The 18,559-nt window shown below is 46.7% G+C and overlaps 1 pseudogene; it reads left to right on the plus strand.

Moving 5' to 3' along the window:
* The first annotated feature begins 292 nt into the window (after positions 1 to 292).
* LOC136400872 (U4/U6.U5 tri-snRNP-associated protein 1 pseudogene) lies at positions 293 to 2,709 on the plus strand (annotated as a pseudogene).
* Positions 2,710 to 18,559: the final 15,850 nt, after the last annotated feature.

Genomic DNA, 18,559 nt, shown 5'->3' on the forward strand with positions numbered 1-18,559 from the left:
AGTCACTTTCTCCAGGTGGGGAAGGATTGCCTCCTAAAGCTATGATTCTGTCTCCTCACAGGCCTTTATAGGATTGCCAATACCTTCACCTGAATTACTGGCAACCTTGCATGAAGGAGCGGAGGCAGCTCCAGTTTATAGGCTTTGTCCCACTTATAGGAACTAAATTTCTTTTTCTGGGGCAGCTTTGGCTTTGATTGAACCAACTGACAGCTCAGAGGTTCAGATGTGATTGATTACACTTTGACTTTTCCATGGAGTGTGGGAGGGTGGAGTGTGAATTTAGTGGACAGAGGGCCATATACCCAACAGAAAGGTAACCCTTGGGGGCTCGGTGGCGGCCGAGCTCGGGGCGCACGTACCAACATGGGGTCGTCAAAGAAGCACCGTGGGGAGAAGGAGGCGGCCGGGACGACGGCAGCGGCCAGCACCGGGGGCGCCACCGAGCAGCCGCCGCGACATCGGGAACACAAAAAACATAAGCACCGGAGTGGCGGCGGCAGCGGCGGCGGCAGCAGCAGCGGGGGCGAACGACCGAAGCGAAGCCGGGAACGAGGGACCGAGCGCGGGACCGAGACCGAGGTCCGCAGCGGTGCGCACGGACGGGAGCGCAGTCAGGCCGAGCCCTCCGAACGGCGCGTGAAGCGGGAGAAACGCGATGATGGCTACGAGGCCGCTGCCAGTTCCAAAACTAGCTCAGGAGATGCCTCGTCGCTTAGCATCGAGGAGACCAATAAACTCCGGGCAAGTTGGGGCTGAAACCCCTGGAGGTCAATGCCCTCAAGAAGGAGGCGGGCACCAAGGAGGAGCCTGTGGCAGCCGACGTCATCAACCCCGTGGCCTCGCGACAGCGAGAGGAGCTACGAGAAAAGCTGGCGGCTGCCAAAGAAAAGCGCCTCCTCAACCAAAAACTGGGCCAGATGAAGACTCTGGGGGAGGACGACCCCTGGCTGGATGACACTGCGGCCTGGATCGAGAGGAGCCGGCAGCTGCAGAAGGAGAAGGACTTGGCAGAGAAGAGGGCCAAGCTGCTGGAGGAGATGGACCAAGAGTTTGGTGTCAGCACTCTGGTGGAGGAGGAGTTCGGGCACAGGCGCCAGGACCGGTACAGCGCTCGGGACCTGCAGGGCCTCACGGTGGAGCATGCCATTGACTCCTTCCGAGAAGGGGAGACCATGATCCTTACCCTCAAGGACAAAGGTGTGCTGCAGGAGGAGGAGGACGTGCTGGTGAACGTGAACCTGGTGGATAAGGAGCGGGCAGAGAAAAACGTGGAGTTGCGGAAGAAAAAGCCTGACTACCTGCCCTATGCAGAGGACGAGAGTGTGGACGACTTGGCACAGCAAAAACCCCGCTCCATCCTGTCAAAGTACGAGGAGCTGGAGGGCGAGCGGCCGCACTTCTTCCGACTGGAGCAGGGTGGCATGGCCGCCGGCCTGCGGGAGCGGGAGCTGCAGGAGATCCGGGCCAGGCTGCGGCTGCAGGCGCAGTCCCTGAGCACGGTCGGGCCCCGGCTCGCCTCCGAGTACCTCACGCAGGAGGAGATGGTGACCTTTAAAAAGACCAAGCGGAGGGTGAAGAAGGTCCGCAAGAAGGAGAAAGAGGTGGCGGTGCGGGCCGACGACTTGCTGCCTCTTGGGGACCAGACTCAAGATGGGGACTTTGGCTCCAGGATGCGTGGCCGGGGTCGACGCCGAGTGCCCGAGGGAGATGAGGAGGCCCTGGAGGAGGAGGAGGAGAAGGAGCCCGCGCCTCAGCCCCCACAGTCAGATGACACTCGAGTGGAGAACATGGACATCAGTGATGAGGAGGAGGGTGGAGGCCTCCCGCCTGGGGACCCCGCGGTGCTGGAGGAGGACGAGGACCCGGAGCGGAAGGGGACCATCGTGTTCACTGCCACATCGGAGTTCTGCCGCACCTTGCGGGAGATCCCCACCTACGGGCTGGCTGGCAACCGGGCGGAGCAGGAGGAGCTCATGGACTTGGAACGGGATGAGGAGCGCTCGGCCAATGGCGGCTCCGAGTCTGACGGGGAGGAGAACATTGGCTGGAGCACAGTCAACCTGGATGAGGAAAAGCAGCATCAGGATTTCTCGGCCTCCTCCACCACCATCCTGGACGAGGAGCCCATCGTGAACAGAGGGCTGGCCGCCGCGCTGCTCCTGTGTCAGAACAAAGGTCTGCTGGAGACGACAGTGCAGAAGGTGGCTCGGGTGAAGGCGCCCAGCGAGTCCCTGCCATCAGCGGTGTACTGCCTTGAGGACAAGATGGCCGTCGACGACAAGTACAGCCGGCGGGAGGCGTACCGCGGCTTCACCCAGGATTTTAAGGAGAAGGACGGCTACAAGCCCGATGTTAAGATCGAGTATGTGGACGAGACAGGTCGGAAACTGACACCCAAGGAGGCTTTTCGGCAGCTGTCCCACCGCTTCCATGGGAAAGGCTCAGGCAAGCTGAAGACGGAGCGGCGGATGAAGAAGCTGGACGAGGAGGCGCTTCTGAAGAAGATGAGCTCCAGCGACACGCCCCTGGGCACTGTGGCCTTGCTCCAGGAAAAGCAGAAGGCCCAGAAGACACCGTACATCGTGCTCAGTGGCAGTGGCAAGAGCATGAACGCGAACACCATCACCAAGTGAAGCCGACCTCCCTTCCGGTCCTCTCCCCAGCTTTAATATTAAATAAAGTTCCCTCCTTATTAAAAAAAATAAATAAAAATAAAAAAGCCAAAGTACTCAGGCCTGGAGAGTGACATTTTGATTAGATTTAAAGAGAACCTACACACCATAGATAATCTATTTTTCCCCTCAGATTCCTTCTCTGCCCTGAGAGGCTGACCTACATGGACTGCATAACTGGGCTCCTGTAATGCCAGTGGCCGAGGCCAGGCAGGCCCACATTGGTTTCCAGCAGATGGTAGAAAAACTGTGGAGCCAGAAAGCATTGGACCATTCCATTTAATAAAGTCTCACAATGGTGGACAAGCACACAGGCAGGGGAAATTGCATCTCAGGCAAACAAACTGCAAAAATGGCCCCGCACAGAGACGGGCAGGCAATCCGCGCATCCGCAGTCCTCCTGAGCGCAAGCACCCATAGCCTTATATAGGCCATACACACATGGTGCTGCCATGTGCTCACGCACTAATCAGGCAAAGTGCTTACACCTGTCAACCCTGAGAGCAAGCCTAACACAGCTGCCCCACAATAGGCTATGCACACGTGCCCCTGCTGTGTGCTCATGCACTAATCAAGCAAAGTGCTTGCAGCCAGTGAACCAGTGAGCAAGTCTAACACAGCTGTTTTCCCAACAGCTCCCTTGCCCTCTGACTTCTAGTTGTGTTCAAATATGATGACAAGTTTTTTACAATGAAAACGACAAAAATAAATGGAAGAAAACAATATTGTAAATAAAAAAAATTTTTATTCATTGCAACAATACACTATAATATGATAAATGCATAATAAAAACATTTGTAATATTTTATATTGTAATTATGCTTATATGCCTATAAGTTTTAATAATTCTAAGAAAAAAGTGCTCATTTAGATACAAATACGTCACAACACACGCAATGGATTGATTCTGCATCGATCGAATACGACATTTACAGATTAGTCTTCCAATCTCAAAAAGGAGGACATGTAGGAGGACACTTTTCCAGGGAAGACGGAACTTACAAAAGAAGGACTGTCCTCCCTAAAGGAGGACGATTGGTCACCTTAGTTCAGAGAACACAGCGGGGCTAGTACTGGTAAGCAATTGGCAAGGGAGTGAGGAAGGGATGTTTCTTTCCCTGGCTCCCTCCCTGCCACAGAGCCATAGTTTTGTTCTGCTCTGCTAAAATTACCATTCCTGTCTGTGGCTCTCAGCACATAGGTCTCTCTCAAGGGTTTGGTTACCATTCCTTCCCCCTGTCCTTTCTAACTTAAGGGTAGAAATACCCCCCTGCTGTTACTAGCCATGGAGTACTTCAACATCCTTCTTTATTTTTTCTAAACCTTGCCTTTAATAAATAACCTGTTGTAAAGTAGTGTACTTAAATCTGTGGGTTACATAGAGACACCAAGTCCAAATGAATTTTTATTATTATTATTATTATTTTGTATTTTTCTGAAGCTGGAAACGGGGAGCGACAGTCAGACAGACTCCCGCATGCGCCCGACCAGGATCCACCCGGCACGCCCACCAGGGGCGACGCTCTGCCCACTAGGGGGCGATGCTCTGCTGCGACCAGAGCCACTCTAGCGCCTGGGGCAGAGGCCAAGGAGCCATCCCCAGCGCCCGGGCCATCTCTGCTCCAATGGAGCCTTGGCTGCGGGAGGGGAAGAGAAAGACAGAGGAAGGAGGGGGGGGGGTGGAGAAGCAAATGGGCGCTTCTCCTATGTGCCCTGGCCGGGAATCGAACCCGGGACTTCTGCACGCCAGGCCGACGCTCTACCGCTGAGCCAACCGGCCAGGGCGGCAAATGAATTTTTGAGAAGCTTATTAATTAGTCCTCTAGCTACATGGGGCACAATCCCAAATCATGTAGAAAGTCCCTACAATTCTGTAGCTGATTTTATAGACCAAATCACATACCAGTTGGGGTGGGTAAGGAGGGAGCATGGTACAATAGTCAATTTCTAACAAGCTTACAACATTTATCTATAGGATCTATTAAAAGGAAAAAAAGCATTCTTACACATCAAGACTGCAAGATAACACAGTAGTGATAATTGTTTTACATACCTGGCAAAGACATCCCCAAATCTTCTAGTGTCTACCACCTATCCTTGTTGCCACAATGAGATGGTTAGCTTAGGATAAGGAGAGAAGCTAAATGAAATTATCTTTGCTAAAAGTGTTGGGGCTAGCTTATTAGGTTTCCTAATAAGATAGTCCCCACTTATTTAGTTTACAAGTTTTTATACATATAAAGGATTTCAAAAGGGATGATTATTAGAAAGCATATAAAATGTTACAGAATACAGGTTTTTCAAGCAAGGGGAGTGAGCTCATGATCCCTTTGTCTAGAGCAGTGGTAGTCAACCTGGTCCCTACCGCCCACTAGTGGGCGTTTCAGCTTTCATAGTGGGCGGTAGCGAAGCAACCAAAGTATAAATAAAAAGATAGATTTAACTATAGTAAGTTGTTTTATAAAGATTTATTCTGCCAAACAGTGAAAATCCAACATAAAGTACTTGGTAAGTAATTATTATTATATGCTTTAACTTGCTGTAACTCTGTTTTATAAATTCTATAAAGTAAAGTTACTTCCCTACTTTATAAATCACCATTACTGTGGAACCGGTGGGCGGTTAGAAACTTTTACTACTAACAGAGATACAAAAGTGGACGGTAGGTATAAAAAGATTGATTACCCCTGGTCTAGAGGTATACGTCACTCTCAGGATTCCAGGAGGGGAGGAAGAGTTACAATCAGTATAGGAATTTTTAATTAAAATATGTAAACATTGTCTCCTAGAGGATCTTAAGGAAGGGGAAGAGAAAGTTTTCAGATAAGTTTTATCTTCTTTGCTGTTTAGCAAGTAGTGGCCTCAGTCCTTCCAGAGAACTATGATTAGTTACTAACTAACTATTGCCCCTTTAATCTCTTTCTGTTTTTTTTTCTTTTCAGAGAGGAGGGGTAAGGGGGCTTGACTTTTCCTTTTATTTTATTTCTTTTTTTATTTTATTGGGGTTTGTTGGGCAGATAAAATGTATTATGCTCACTTTGTTAAAGATGACACAAGGAGGCCGTCACCCAGGTAATATTAATGTGTGTTGGGGGCAGGCAGGATTGTTGGAGCCTGTGGCTTGGTTTTGGGATTAAGCCTTTCCCACCCTTTTTGATGTGGGGCGGTACAATCCAATCATGCCTCAGAAGTGTCTTTGTATTAGAGACCTCCCTATTATGTATATTGGATTAAGGGTTTGGATTTCTACACTATAAAATGGAGGCAGAACGGGACTTGGCTCTTGGTTCCTGAGATTATCATTAGAAGAGAGAGCAGAGGAGAGCAGAGAAAGGCCACGTGGAGGAGGCCAGGAGAAGCAGCCAAGATGGTGGAGTGCTGAGTGGGATGCCAGTTTGTGTAGAGTTTGTATTTGGGATAAGGAAGGTGATGGGGAACAGAGGTGAATAAGTCTGGTGAGCTAGAAACCTTTGATTCTAGGAAACTCGGATAAGTCAGTGGCTTTGTGAGCACTGAATGTGATTGGGTTTTGGAGCCCAGTGTATGTTTTTACTTGCCCGCGGGTGCAAGCTAGGATTAAAGACTATGGCCCACCAGTTTTTGGCTCCACTGTTTCTTTACCGACTGTCCAAATCCAATGCGAACCTGCATGTGAATGGCCATGATGGCGGCTCCTGGCTTTACATTTGGCATAGTCTGTGGCAGGATTCGATACAGATCAGCAAGGAGCCTTTGAGCAGTGGAGTAGAGGACTGGCTAGTGTTAGGGTTCCCCATGGCTGTCCTTTTGGGGATTGTAGGCTGGCTGACTTTTACAGCCATGTGTGAGGAAACTGAGAGCTCTGTGGAAGAGGCTGCCCGGGACCTGCAAACCGAGCAGCGGGAGGAGCTGGAGCAAACACAGGAGAAACCGATGCTGACCCTGGAGCTGGAGAAAGCGCTGGAGGAGGAGGCCGACCAGGTTTGCGAGATTCGCCTGGAAATGGAGCAAACGCTGGAGGAGGATTCAGAGGTTCGTGAGTTGCAGCTTGCCCTGGATGTTGTGGAGAGCCAGCAGCAGCAGGAGGCTGAGGCTGAGGCTGGAGCTGAGGCCAGGTCCGGAGCTGCAAGGTCTGCGGAGCAGAAGGCGGCAGCGGACGGAGGCTCGAGCCCGGCAGTGGGAGCTGGTGTTTTCAGTTCCTCTTTGGAAGATGAGAACCGGGCTGGAGTTGCAATCCGCAGTCTCCGGAAGGTGAAAGCCCAGCTGGAAGCAGCATCTACTACGGCCATGGTAGGTCTGCGATTTGGGGACATAGGGCTGGACATGCTTTCCGGAGCAGAGATGGAAATGCTGACTGCCATTGCCACGTGCCCCTCTTTGGGACAGTGTAAGACCTGCCAGGACGGCAGGAATGAGGGGGGTGGCTGACGCCCCATGTACACGGACTGATTTCCTGGACTACGACTGGAGTGGGCATTGGCTCCTTTGTTGAATGGATTTATGGATTATGGATTTTGGACAATGTGAAATACCCTGATGGGGGTGGGGGGCAGCTTTGCTGGAAGCACTCCCCTGCCCCGGGAAGTTTTTCCCGTGGCTAGAAAGAAGGCCGAGGACATTTTGCGCTAAATGCTGAGAGACTGGTGAAATGTACCTTTGTAATTGTTGAAACTGTATGATTTTTGCTGTTGTAATCTGTGTAATGTTCTAATTTCCTTGCACAGGAATGCTGGTGATGTAAATTGTGGGTAGTAAAGTGAGCATAGGGGTGGATTGTTGGGCAGATAAAATGTATTATGCTCACTTTGTTAAAGATGACACAAGGAGGCTGTCACCCAGGTAATATTAATGTGTGTTGGGGGCAGGCAGGATTGTTGGAGCCTGTGGCTTGGTTTTGGGATTAAGCCTTTCCCACCCTTTTTGATGTGGGGCGGTACAATCCAATCATGCCTCAGAAGTGTCTTTGTATTAGAGACCTCCCTATTATGTATATTGGATTAAGGGTTTGGATTTCTACACTATAAAATGGAGGCAGAACGGGACTTGGCTCTTGGTTCCTGAGATTATCATTAGAAGAGAGAGCAGAGGAGAGCAGAGAAAGGCCACGTGGAGGAGGTCAGGAGAAGCAGCCAAGATGGTGGAGTGCTGAGTGAGATGCCAGTTTGTGTAGAGTTTGTATTTGGGATAAGGAAGGTGATGGGGAACAGAGGTGAATAAGTCTGGTGAGCTAGAAACCTTTGATTCTAGGAAACTCGGATAAGTCAGTGGCTTTGTGAGCACTGAATGTGATTGGGTTTTGGAGCCCAGTGTATGTTTTTACTTGCCCGCGGGTGCAAGCTAGGATTAAAGACTATGGCCCACCAGTTTTTGGCTCCACTGTTTCTTTACCGACTGTCCAAATCCAATGCGAACCTGCATGTGAATGGCCATGATGGCGGCTCCTGGCTTTACAGGGTTTTTATTTTGTATTTTTCTGAAGTGAGAATCAGGGAGGCAGAGAGACAGACTCCCGCATGCGCCCGGCCGGGATCCACCCAGCATGCCAACCAGGGGGCTATGCTCTCCCATCTGGGGTGTTGCTCTGATGCGAATGGAGCCATTCTAGCATCTGAGGCAGAGACCATGGAGCCATCCTCAATGCACGGGCCAACTTTGTTCCAGTGGAACCTTGGCTGTGGGAGGGGAAGAGAGAGACAGAGAGAAAGTAGAAGGCGCTTCTCCTGGGTGCCCTGGCTGGGAATCGAACTCGGGACTTCCATATGCCGGGCCGACGCTCTACCACTGAGCTAGCCGGCCAGGGCCTGACTCTTCCTTTTAAAATACTAATGTTAACAATTTTTGTAAGTCCTTGGCACCTTATCACAAACCCTTTGTTAAACTATCCTTAATTACCCAGTTTGATGGTGCCATCTGTTTTCTGAATACTGACCGATACAGATGGTATTGATTTTCAACAAGAAATCTCAGAAACACAATTCTACATTACAATTTGACTATAAATAACATTCATATTATGGAAGCATTTCCCTGTTAACGACATATTTTGTGACTAAAATCTTCCCAAGTGTGGGGAAAATGGCTGTGTTAGGCTTGCTCATGGGTTTACCAGCTGCAAGCACTTTGCCTGATTGGTGTGTGGCAGTGCCACATGTGTGTGGTCTAGGTAAGGCTGTGGGTACTTTCTCTGGGTGAAGATTCTACCAGATCACTCTCCCTCCACTGTGAGGTGCGGTTTTCCCCGCTCCCTTCCCCTTCACTGTGAAAAGCATATTTTCCTTTGTTTATTAGCTCTTTTCCTTTTGTTGTTTATTCACTCGCCTGTCGTTATGAGCCTCTAATAAACAGGAATGGACTGACACTTTCTGGCTCCTCAGTTCCTCTACCGTCTGCCCGAATCCAATGAGAACCTGCCTGGCCTCAACCACCAGCATTACACCAATCCCCTGAGCTGATCCCTGAGGTGAGCTGCTTTCTGTCTCTGCACAAGTGAGAAGGATTAAGAACAATCCTTCCTTCCATCCTGGCAATTAACCCTAGGTATATTTATAAACAATGAGTCTGTAGCTTTCCCTCAAGGTTTGGCCAGCTTCTCTGACTAAACTTCAGTCCTGATTGTTGGTTTTCAAATTCAGCTCCCTGCTGGGACAACAGCCTGCCCTTGAACCCTAGCCTTCTAAATCTTGCCAATACTTTCCCTGAAGATTAGCTTTTTCCCATTGTCTTTCACTGGCTGACTGTTTCCTATGTCACCAAAATGGACTCCCTTGTCACTGTTTTTGCCCTGCTCCTGAACCTCAAAACTGTCTCAAAATCCCTTCTGTTACACTATCCCTGTCTTTCAGATAGGAATCATATTCATTGATTCTCTTGGAATTTTCTATTTGGACGGCTAGCGCCTTCTTGGAAACTATGACTATTGGGTGAATTTCCCTCCAGCTCTCATGCCTCCTATATGGACTTCTGCCAATAGGATTCTGGAATACTTCACGGTCAAGGTTATATCACTCATGATCAATACAAACTGGAGAGGGATGAACAATACAGTGTTCAAAATAGAGAGAGAGAAAGCAAGAAATCAGTAAGTGTGTATAATGCCACCAGGCAGATTCACACCGGATTCGGGCAGACGGTAGAGAAACTGCGGAACAGGAAACTGTCGGGCCATACTTGTTCATTGGAGGCTCACAAAGATAGGTGAGCAACTAAACAACAAAAGGGAAAGAGCTAATAAACAAAGGAAAATCTGCTATTTGCAGTAAGGGCAAGGGAGCAAGGAAAACAGCACCTCACTACGGAGGGAGAGCGATCTGGAAGAATCGCAGCCCTGGGGAAGCACCCACAGCCTTTTGTAGGCCATGCACAGATGCCTCTGCCACGTACTCACGCACTAATCAAGCAAAATGCTGGCAGCTGTTAAATCTGCAAGCAAGCCTAATATAGCTGCCCCACAGTGTGCTTTTAGCAAAATACTAAGAACAAGGCATAAGCAACCAATACAAGTGTTGCTCAGCTCATTAATGAATTGGGATTTTTATTTATAAGTCAGCCCTTGTAAGTCAGTTCCCTAAGGCTTAATCACTGTAGATGAACATCACAAGAAGGAATTTAAAAGCCGGAGGATGAAGATCTTAAAATCAAGATTCTAACAATTCTTGGACACCAGCATAAAGACTGTGACAAGAAAAAATATTTTTTCTCCAAAAAGAGGAAAAAAGATGAAAATTATTGTATTACTAACAGCTACTTTGTTGGGCACTTGATAAATTGGTATTTTATCGATGACCAAAGCTGAGAACTGTTAACTGCCTCTAGTCACACTGCTAGTTTTGGGAGAACTAGAATTCAAATTGAGGTTTGTTTTAAAAACACACAGTCTTCTCTTTGCATCATCTTGATATATAAATATGATAGAAAATTGGGCAGCCCTTAAGATAAGTATGATGCCTGACTTGTGGTGGCACAGTGGATAGAGACTTGACCTGGAGCTCTGAGGTTGCTGGTTCGAAACCCTGGGCCTGCCCAGGCAAGGCACAAGTGATATGCAGATGATGAATAACTAGAGTGAAGTAGCTCCGAGTTGATGCTTCTTGCTCCCTTTCTCTCTCTCTCCTTCCCTTTCTCTAAAGTCAATAAATAAAATCTTTTTTAAAAAGTTAATAAATGCTAACTCAATCAATATAAAAAATATATAGGGAAAATGTAAATATAATATTAAAAAAATAGTCAGCGATCCTAAAACTACATAGGGGAATGCAGAGAGATGAAAATAGTTGCCATTTTAGAGCAAAGAGACTATGTCTTGATAAATTTATACCTAAGTATTTTAATCTTGAAGCTATTATAAATATTATTTAAAATCTTTTTTCAATTTATTAGCACTACACAGAAATAGTTGATTTTTGAATGTTGATCTTGTATCCTGCAACCATGCCAAACTCACTTATTTTTTTCTATAGTTAATTTATTTGATTTTTTTTTTAGATTCCTCATGGTTTTCTTTGTAGACAATCATGTTATCTGCAGATAGGAAAGGTTCTACTTATTTTTTTCTAATCTGTACGCCTTTAAATTTTTATTTATTTATTTATTTATTTATTTATTTATTTATTTATTTAGTTTGCTTCTACTGGCTAGGACTTCCAGTATGATGTTGAATTGAAACAGTGAGATAGCGTTGCCTGGCTTTTTTTTTGATCTTAGGGAAAACGTTCACCCTTTCATAATTATAATTTTAGCTGTAGGTTGTTTTCAGATGGCTTTTTCATGTTGAGGAAAATCCCTTCATTTTTGTTTTAAAATATTGATTTTAGAGAGAGGCAAGAGAGAAAGGCAGGGGTGTTGGAGGAGCAGGAAGTATCAACTCAGAGTTACTTCACATATGTGCCTTGACTGGGCAAGCCCAGGGTTTCGAACTGGTGACCTCAGTGTTCCAGGTTGATGCTTTATCCACTGCACCACCACAAGTCAGGGATATTTAAAGGATAAGTTGATTGGACTACGTGGGCAGTTTATTGTAGAATTGTGAGGTGTGGGTAGGCAGGGACCTGGTCATTTGTTGAGGGTACTGCCAAATACCATTTTGAGGTATTTTCTCTGAGACCTTTTGATTTACCCTAGGGTGCACACACATGGCTAGCAGTGTTGTGAAAGCAAACAGTGGAAAGGGTTTGCAGAGGTCTCACTATTCAGCATATAGACTTTTTTTTTTTTTTTAAGTGAGAGGATGGGAGAGAGAGACAGACTCCCGCATGTGGCCTGACTGGGATCCACCTGGCAACCCCTGTCTGGGATGGATGTTTGAATCAACTGAGCTATCCTCAGTGCCTAAGACTGACACTGGAACCAACCAAGCCACTGGCTGAGAGAAGGGAAGAGAGAAATACAGTGGAGAGGGAGAGGTGAAGAAGTAGATGGTCACTTCTCACGTGTGCCCTGACCAGGGATCGAACCTGGGGTGTTCGCATGCCAGGCAATGCTCTGTCCACTGAGCCAACTGGCCAGTGCTGAGACTTTTCATTTAATATTTTTTGCTCGATCCAGTCTCCCTGAATTTAGGATCCTTCTGATTCAAACTCTCCACGAACTTAAAACTTTCTATTTCACAGGAGTAACTAGTAATGGGTTAGTCAACTTGGCTGTTTGTCCTAAGAATAAACATTAGATTCTAATTTATCTAGTATTATTCTAGTTTACCCCTAGATTTAGAAGTCTAATTAGTACTCTGTACAGAGTTTCAATCTTCTGGTCTTTCCTTCCACACCTTCCCATTATGTGGACCGCCAATTTATGAGCTGTGGTACAAGATATATTTTTGGGTTTTGTGCCCAGTTACCGGCAGAGTTTCTAAAACTTTTGGAATTTCCTAAATGATAGGAGTATCTTTTGTTATTCAGAATGCACCCCTTTTGAGAGTACCTGAGTTTATGCTAATAAAGTTATTTAGGGGAGAGCCCCTAGATAGCCTCAGGACGGGGCTGGTCACCAGAAGGACCAAGTAATCAGAGGGTTGGAACTTTCAGCCTACTCACAGTCCTCCAGGAAAGGGAGATGGGACTTGAGATTAAGGTCTATACAAAATTCTTGAACAAGGAGATTTGGTGAACTTTTGGGTTCGTGACCATGTGGATGTGCAGGGAGGCGGTGCACAAAGAGAGGGCATGGAAGCTCTGTACCCCTTCCCCCTACCATGCCCTGTGCACCTCTTCCATGTGGCTGTTACTGAGTTGTATCCTTTTATTATAAACCAATAAATGTAAGTAAATATTTCCCTGAGGTCTGTCAACCATTCTAGAGAATTATTGAATCTGAGGAGTTATGGGAACCACCACACCAGAGCAGGAGACCACAGAACCCCTTATTGTTATCTTGTTCCCCCAATACCATCTCTATGTGCTCTAAATATTAACCATCCTGTACCCACCAATGGAAAAGAAGTATGTATCTCTCCATTTTACTCTATATCTAATCCCAGAGATTTCTTGCTTTGCTTTCTCCCAACCCTTTAATCTACCACCAATAGATTTCATGTAACCCTCCTTATGTCTCCTTTTTTGATTCTAATGTATAATATAAGCTGCAAAACCTTCCATTCTCCAGAACATTTTCTCAATCCATTGAGATTTTGCTTCCCAGCAAATGTCATCAGTTTGGCTACAGGTTTGGATGTTTCTTTCTTATCTATTTATTTATTTATTAATTTTTGTGACAGAGACAGAGAGACAGAGAGAGGGACAGACATGGAGAAAAATGAGAAGCATCAATTCTTCATTGCAGCTCCTTAGTCTCCTTGGTTGTTCATCCCAGTCCAATTGCTTTCTCATATGTACCTTGACTGGGGGGCTGCAGCAGAGTGAGAGACCCCTTGCTCAAGCCAGCAACCTTGGGCTCAAGCCAGTGACCGTGGGCTTCACGCCAGTGACCCTGTGCTCAAGCTGGATGAGCCCACGCTCAAGCTGGCAACCTCGGGGTTTCGAACCTGGGTCCTCCGTTTCCCAACCCAATGCTCTATCCACTGCTCCACCGCCTGATCAGGGTGGATGTTTTTTACATTGACAATAATAATCCAAATTATAAAGAAATATTTAACAAAGGTGAAGTTCCTCTTAGTCCTCACCCCTAGATACAGTCACAGGTTAGTCTCTATTGAATATACTGTTTAGTGATTCTATGTTTGTAAGGTATATGATAGGAAAAAACAGGAAAATAACACAAATATTAACAGTAGTTAACTCTGGATAGTTGGATTAATAGAGTTCCCCCCCTCTTTTTTTTATCAGTTTTTTTTTTTTTACAGAGTCAGAGAGCGAGTCAGAGAGAAGGATAGATAGGGACAGACAGGAATGGAGAGAGATGAGAAGCATCAATCATTAGAGGGTTGGAACTTTCAGCCCACTCACAGTCCTCCAGGAAAGGGAGATGGGACTTAAGATTAGTTTTTCATTGCGACACCTTAGTTGTTCATTGATTGCTTTCTCATATGTGCCTTGACCGTGAGCCTTCAGTAGACCGAGTAACCCCTTGCTCAAGCCAGCGACCTTGAGTCCAAGCTGGTGAGCTGTGCTCAAATCAGATGAGCCCGCGCTCAAGCTGGTGACCTCGGGGTCTTGAACCTGGGTCCTAGGCATCCCCATCCGACGCTCTGTCCACTGCGCCACTGCCTGGTCAGGTTTTATCTGTACCAGGGGTCTCCAAACTTTTTACACAGGGGGCCAGGTCACTGTCCCTCAGACCATTGGAGGGCCACCACATACAGAACTCCTCTCACTGACCACCAATGAAAGAGGTGCCCCTTCCGGAAGTGCGGCAGTGGCTGGTTAAATGGCCTCAGGGGGCCGCATTTGGGGAGGCTTGAATTCTGTACTTTCTAATGTGTCTACATAAACATCCAATTACTTGTTAAACTTATATTGTCTCTTTCTTAAAATATGTATAATTATATTCAAACTCTCCTTTTTGCATTTTTTTGAAATAAAAATTTCTCTCCCTGAACTTAATGAAGAATAAAATAGTAAAAGCCTCTCCTGATATCTACAAATTAAGGTAAATTTAGTATATTAGACAATGGGTCAATATAATTTACCATAGTTTCCATCACTTAATTATGTATTTTGTGTTTAGAGGTACTTAAGTCTGAAGTTTCACAGGTGAGCATACTCTTAAGTTTTCCTTTGAACATCATTCACCATGTGATCTGGAAATCTCTGATACAGAAACTTTACCATTTCCAGGCCTCCAATGAAGATTTCACTCTTCTAAAACTTCATGTGATTCTTTTCCTCTCTAAGACTTTAAAATATTGTACTTCTAGGCCCTGGCCGGTTGGCTCAGCGGTAGAGCGTCGGCCTGGTGTGCAGGGGACCCGAGTTCGATTCCCAGCCAGGGCACATAGGAGAGGCGCCCATTTGCTTCTCCACCCCCCCTCCTTCCTCTCTGTCTCTCTCTTCCCCTCCCGCAGCCAAGGCTCCATTGGAGCAAAGACGGCCCGGGCGCTGGGGATGGATCCTTGGCCTCTGCTCCAGGCGCTAGAGTGGCTCTGCTTGCGACAAAGCGATGCCCTGGAGGGGCAGAGCGTCGCCCCCTGGTGGGCGTGCCGGGTGGATCCTGGTCGGGCGCATGCGGGAGTCTGTCTGACTGTCTCTCCCCGCTTCCAGCTTCAGGAAAAAAAAAAAAAAAATTGTACTTTTATAGCAAAGCTATAAATTAATCGTCATAAAGTCAGATAACTAGCAAATGAAAAGAGAATTTTACACTTGATCAATTGTTTTTAATATCCTGAAGTAACAAATCAGGGACTGATTTTCTATAGCTAATTCAGAGAAACTGCCTTAAAAGCCTCATGTAAACATTTCCACCCTTATATCCTATTGATACCTGAAACTCAACAATCATTTATTTTGAGTGACATTCAAAAATTAGTTATCAGCCCTGGCCGGTTGGCTCAGTGGTAGAGCGTCGGCCTGGCATGCAGAAGTCCCATGTTCGATTCCCGGCCAGGGCACACAGGAGAAGCGCCCATCTACTTCTCCACCCCTCCCCCTCTCCTTCCTCTCTGTCTCTCTCTTCCCCTCCCGCAGCCGAGGCTCCATTGGAGCAAAGATGGCCCGGGCGCTGGGGATGGCTCCTTGGCCTCTGCCCCAGGCGCTGGAGTGGCTCTGGTCGCAACAGAGCGACCCCCCCCCCCCCCCCCCCCCCCCCCCGGGAGGGGCAGAGCATCGCCCCCTGGTGGGCGTGCCGGGTGGATCCTGGTCGGGCGCATGCGGGAGTCTGTCTGACTGTCTCTCCCCGTTTCCAGCTTCAGAAAAATACAAAAAAAAAAAAAAAAATTAGTTATCAGCTTCACCAGACGGTGGCACAGTGGATAGAGCATTGGACTAGAACGCAGAGGACCCAGATTCCAAACCCTGAGGTCGCTGGCTTGGGCCTGGGCTCGCCAGCTTGAGGGTGGGATTGCTGGCTTGAGCCTGGGATCATAGTCATGACCCCATGGTCGCTGGCTTGAGCCCAAGGTCACTGGCTAGGCTGTAATCCTCCCTCCCCCAAGGCACATATGAGGAAACAATAAACAACTAAGGTGCCACATCGAAGAATTGATGCTTCTCATCTCTCTCCCTTCCAGTCTGTCTCTGTCCCTCTGTTACTAAATAAATAAATAAATAAAATTGGTTATCAGTCTCCACTGCAAATACAAGCTTAAACTTACTCAGGTGACCCTCCCAAGTAAGGAGAAGGTGTGGGCCTGATCATCTCCTAGGCCTCTCTACCTCTAACATTATAGCGCTTTCACTGCTCACAAGCAGATGTTGTGGGTATTGGTCCCTCCTCTCCCGCTCCCAGCCCTTAGTTATACAGGCAGTGGCCAGCAGCTGAGCTGACCTTTCCGCCTGGCTCTTCTCCTTCAGTCCCACGCCCGCCGTGGGCCAGGCCTTAGAGAAATGCCTCGCTGACTCCTGCGATCACTTAGCTACGGATGCGATGACCTTTAACCCGCTTCCTTCTCCTACTCCAGAATTAGCCATTCCCCTCTCGCCGCCCAGTTCCCAAACCTAAGCACCTACAAGGACGTGCAGGGGCGCAGAGACGCCTCTGCGCAAGCGCGGGATTCTGCCCCGCCCACCCGTGGAGACTAGGACCGGAAGAGCCGTGGGCCAATCAGAGCGTGCCTCGCCTGTACGCCCCCGGCTCCGCCGCGCGTGCGTTTTCCTTTCTGGGCGGTGTTGGAACACAATAGTTGGTTTGCGTACGTTCTCTTCACGGCGTTCCCGCAAATCGTCACCCGTAGAAATGACGTTCCCAGAGGAGTATTCGAATCCCCTCCAGAGGGAGAGGCGGGGAAGAGCGAGGAAGGCTTTTTAATTTTCCAAAAAAACCCCCTTCACTTTCCCAGCCTCCCCCTCACGCTTTTCAGGATAGAAACGGCCCTTTTCAGATAGATTAATAGTTACCTATCTTGTTAAAGGAAAAAGGTATTTTTCTTTTAAATGGTAAGGTTTTTTTCCTGAAGTAATGCGGTATCCGAGTGTTACAAGTCTCGAGGACCCATGTGCGTGTTTCCGGTCTCGGAGCCCCTTCACCTTAGCTCAGGCCGGGCGGGTGGGCGAGACCCGGGACTCTCCCGTTTCCTGTAGTTTCCTTGTGTTTTCTGATTGTAAGAAGAATGTTTTTTTAAAATGCCTGCTCCCTGCAAAACTGTGTAATAGTAAGTACATAAATTTGTGTAAAAAAAAAAACTCAGCCACAACAATCTCGACATCCAGAAATAACAATTTAACGTAGTGCTATATAAACAGAGACTTACCATATATACCGGTACACATGAAGCTTTTTTTTGTTTTGTTTTTATTTAGACAATTTGTTGTTGTTTAGAAAAATGTGAGCACATGATTTTCTCCCAAGGTCTCATAATTTTTCAGGTAAATTAAAATAGATTACATAATCGTTTTTAATGGATGTAATGGCATTTAATGGATACAGTATATGGATATAGTTTGTCCAACCTATCCCCAAATGGTTGGACTTCTAGGGTATTTACTGTTTTTCACTTGTACACACAATTCTAGATGACTATTCTTATATATACATTAGTGTATACATGTACCTGGTTATTTCTTTACAATAAATTCATGAAATGTAATTATTGGGTCAGGGCAAATGCATATTTGTATGATTCTTGAGAATGTTGCCAGAGACTCACCTTGAAATGCATCTACAGTAGTTCCCTGCTTCAGTTTCCTGGGTCAACTGTAGTCCAAATATATTAAATGGAAAATTCCAGAAGTTATTCTCAAGTTTTAAATTGGGTTCTGTTCTGAGTAGTGTGATGAAATCTCTGATGTCTGGCTCTGTCTCCGTCTTGATGTGAATCATCCCCTTGTCCAGGGTAGCCATGCTATGCATAGCACAATCAGACATTTTGAGGGAGAGCCAGCACATTCACATAACATACAGTTATATATAAGGTCTACCGGAAAGTTGTCTGTTTGTATCACAACAAGTTTCAACATGTAAGCACATGTTTATTTGGCGCATGTGTGCCTCTCTATTTTTATCACTTAATGTATACATACTGACGTAGCAAATTAACTAAAACAAAATTGATTCACGTTAGTCTTATGTGTGAAGCGATAGTGTACCCATGGCTACTGATAAAGTTCATTTATGCCACTGTAATTTTTACGAATTTCAACAAGGAAGAAATGCTAAAGAAGCATGTCTGTCGCATCCACCATATTCCCCGGGCTTAGCAACCTCCGACTATCACTTGTTTTTGTCCTTACAAAATTTTTTGAAGGGCAAAAAATTCAAAAATGAAGAAGATACCAAACAAGCACTGGTTCAATTTTTTGCATCAAAAGATAAAACATTTTTCAAAAATGGGATATACAAATTGCCCTCATGCTGGCAAGAAA

This window comes from Saccopteryx leptura, chromosome 3 (assembly GCF_036850995.1).
Source record: "Saccopteryx leptura isolate mSacLep1 chromosome 3, mSacLep1_pri_phased_curated, whole genome shotgun sequence".
Classification (NCBI taxonomy): Eukaryota; Metazoa; Chordata; class Mammalia; order Chiroptera; family Emballonuridae; genus Saccopteryx; species Saccopteryx leptura.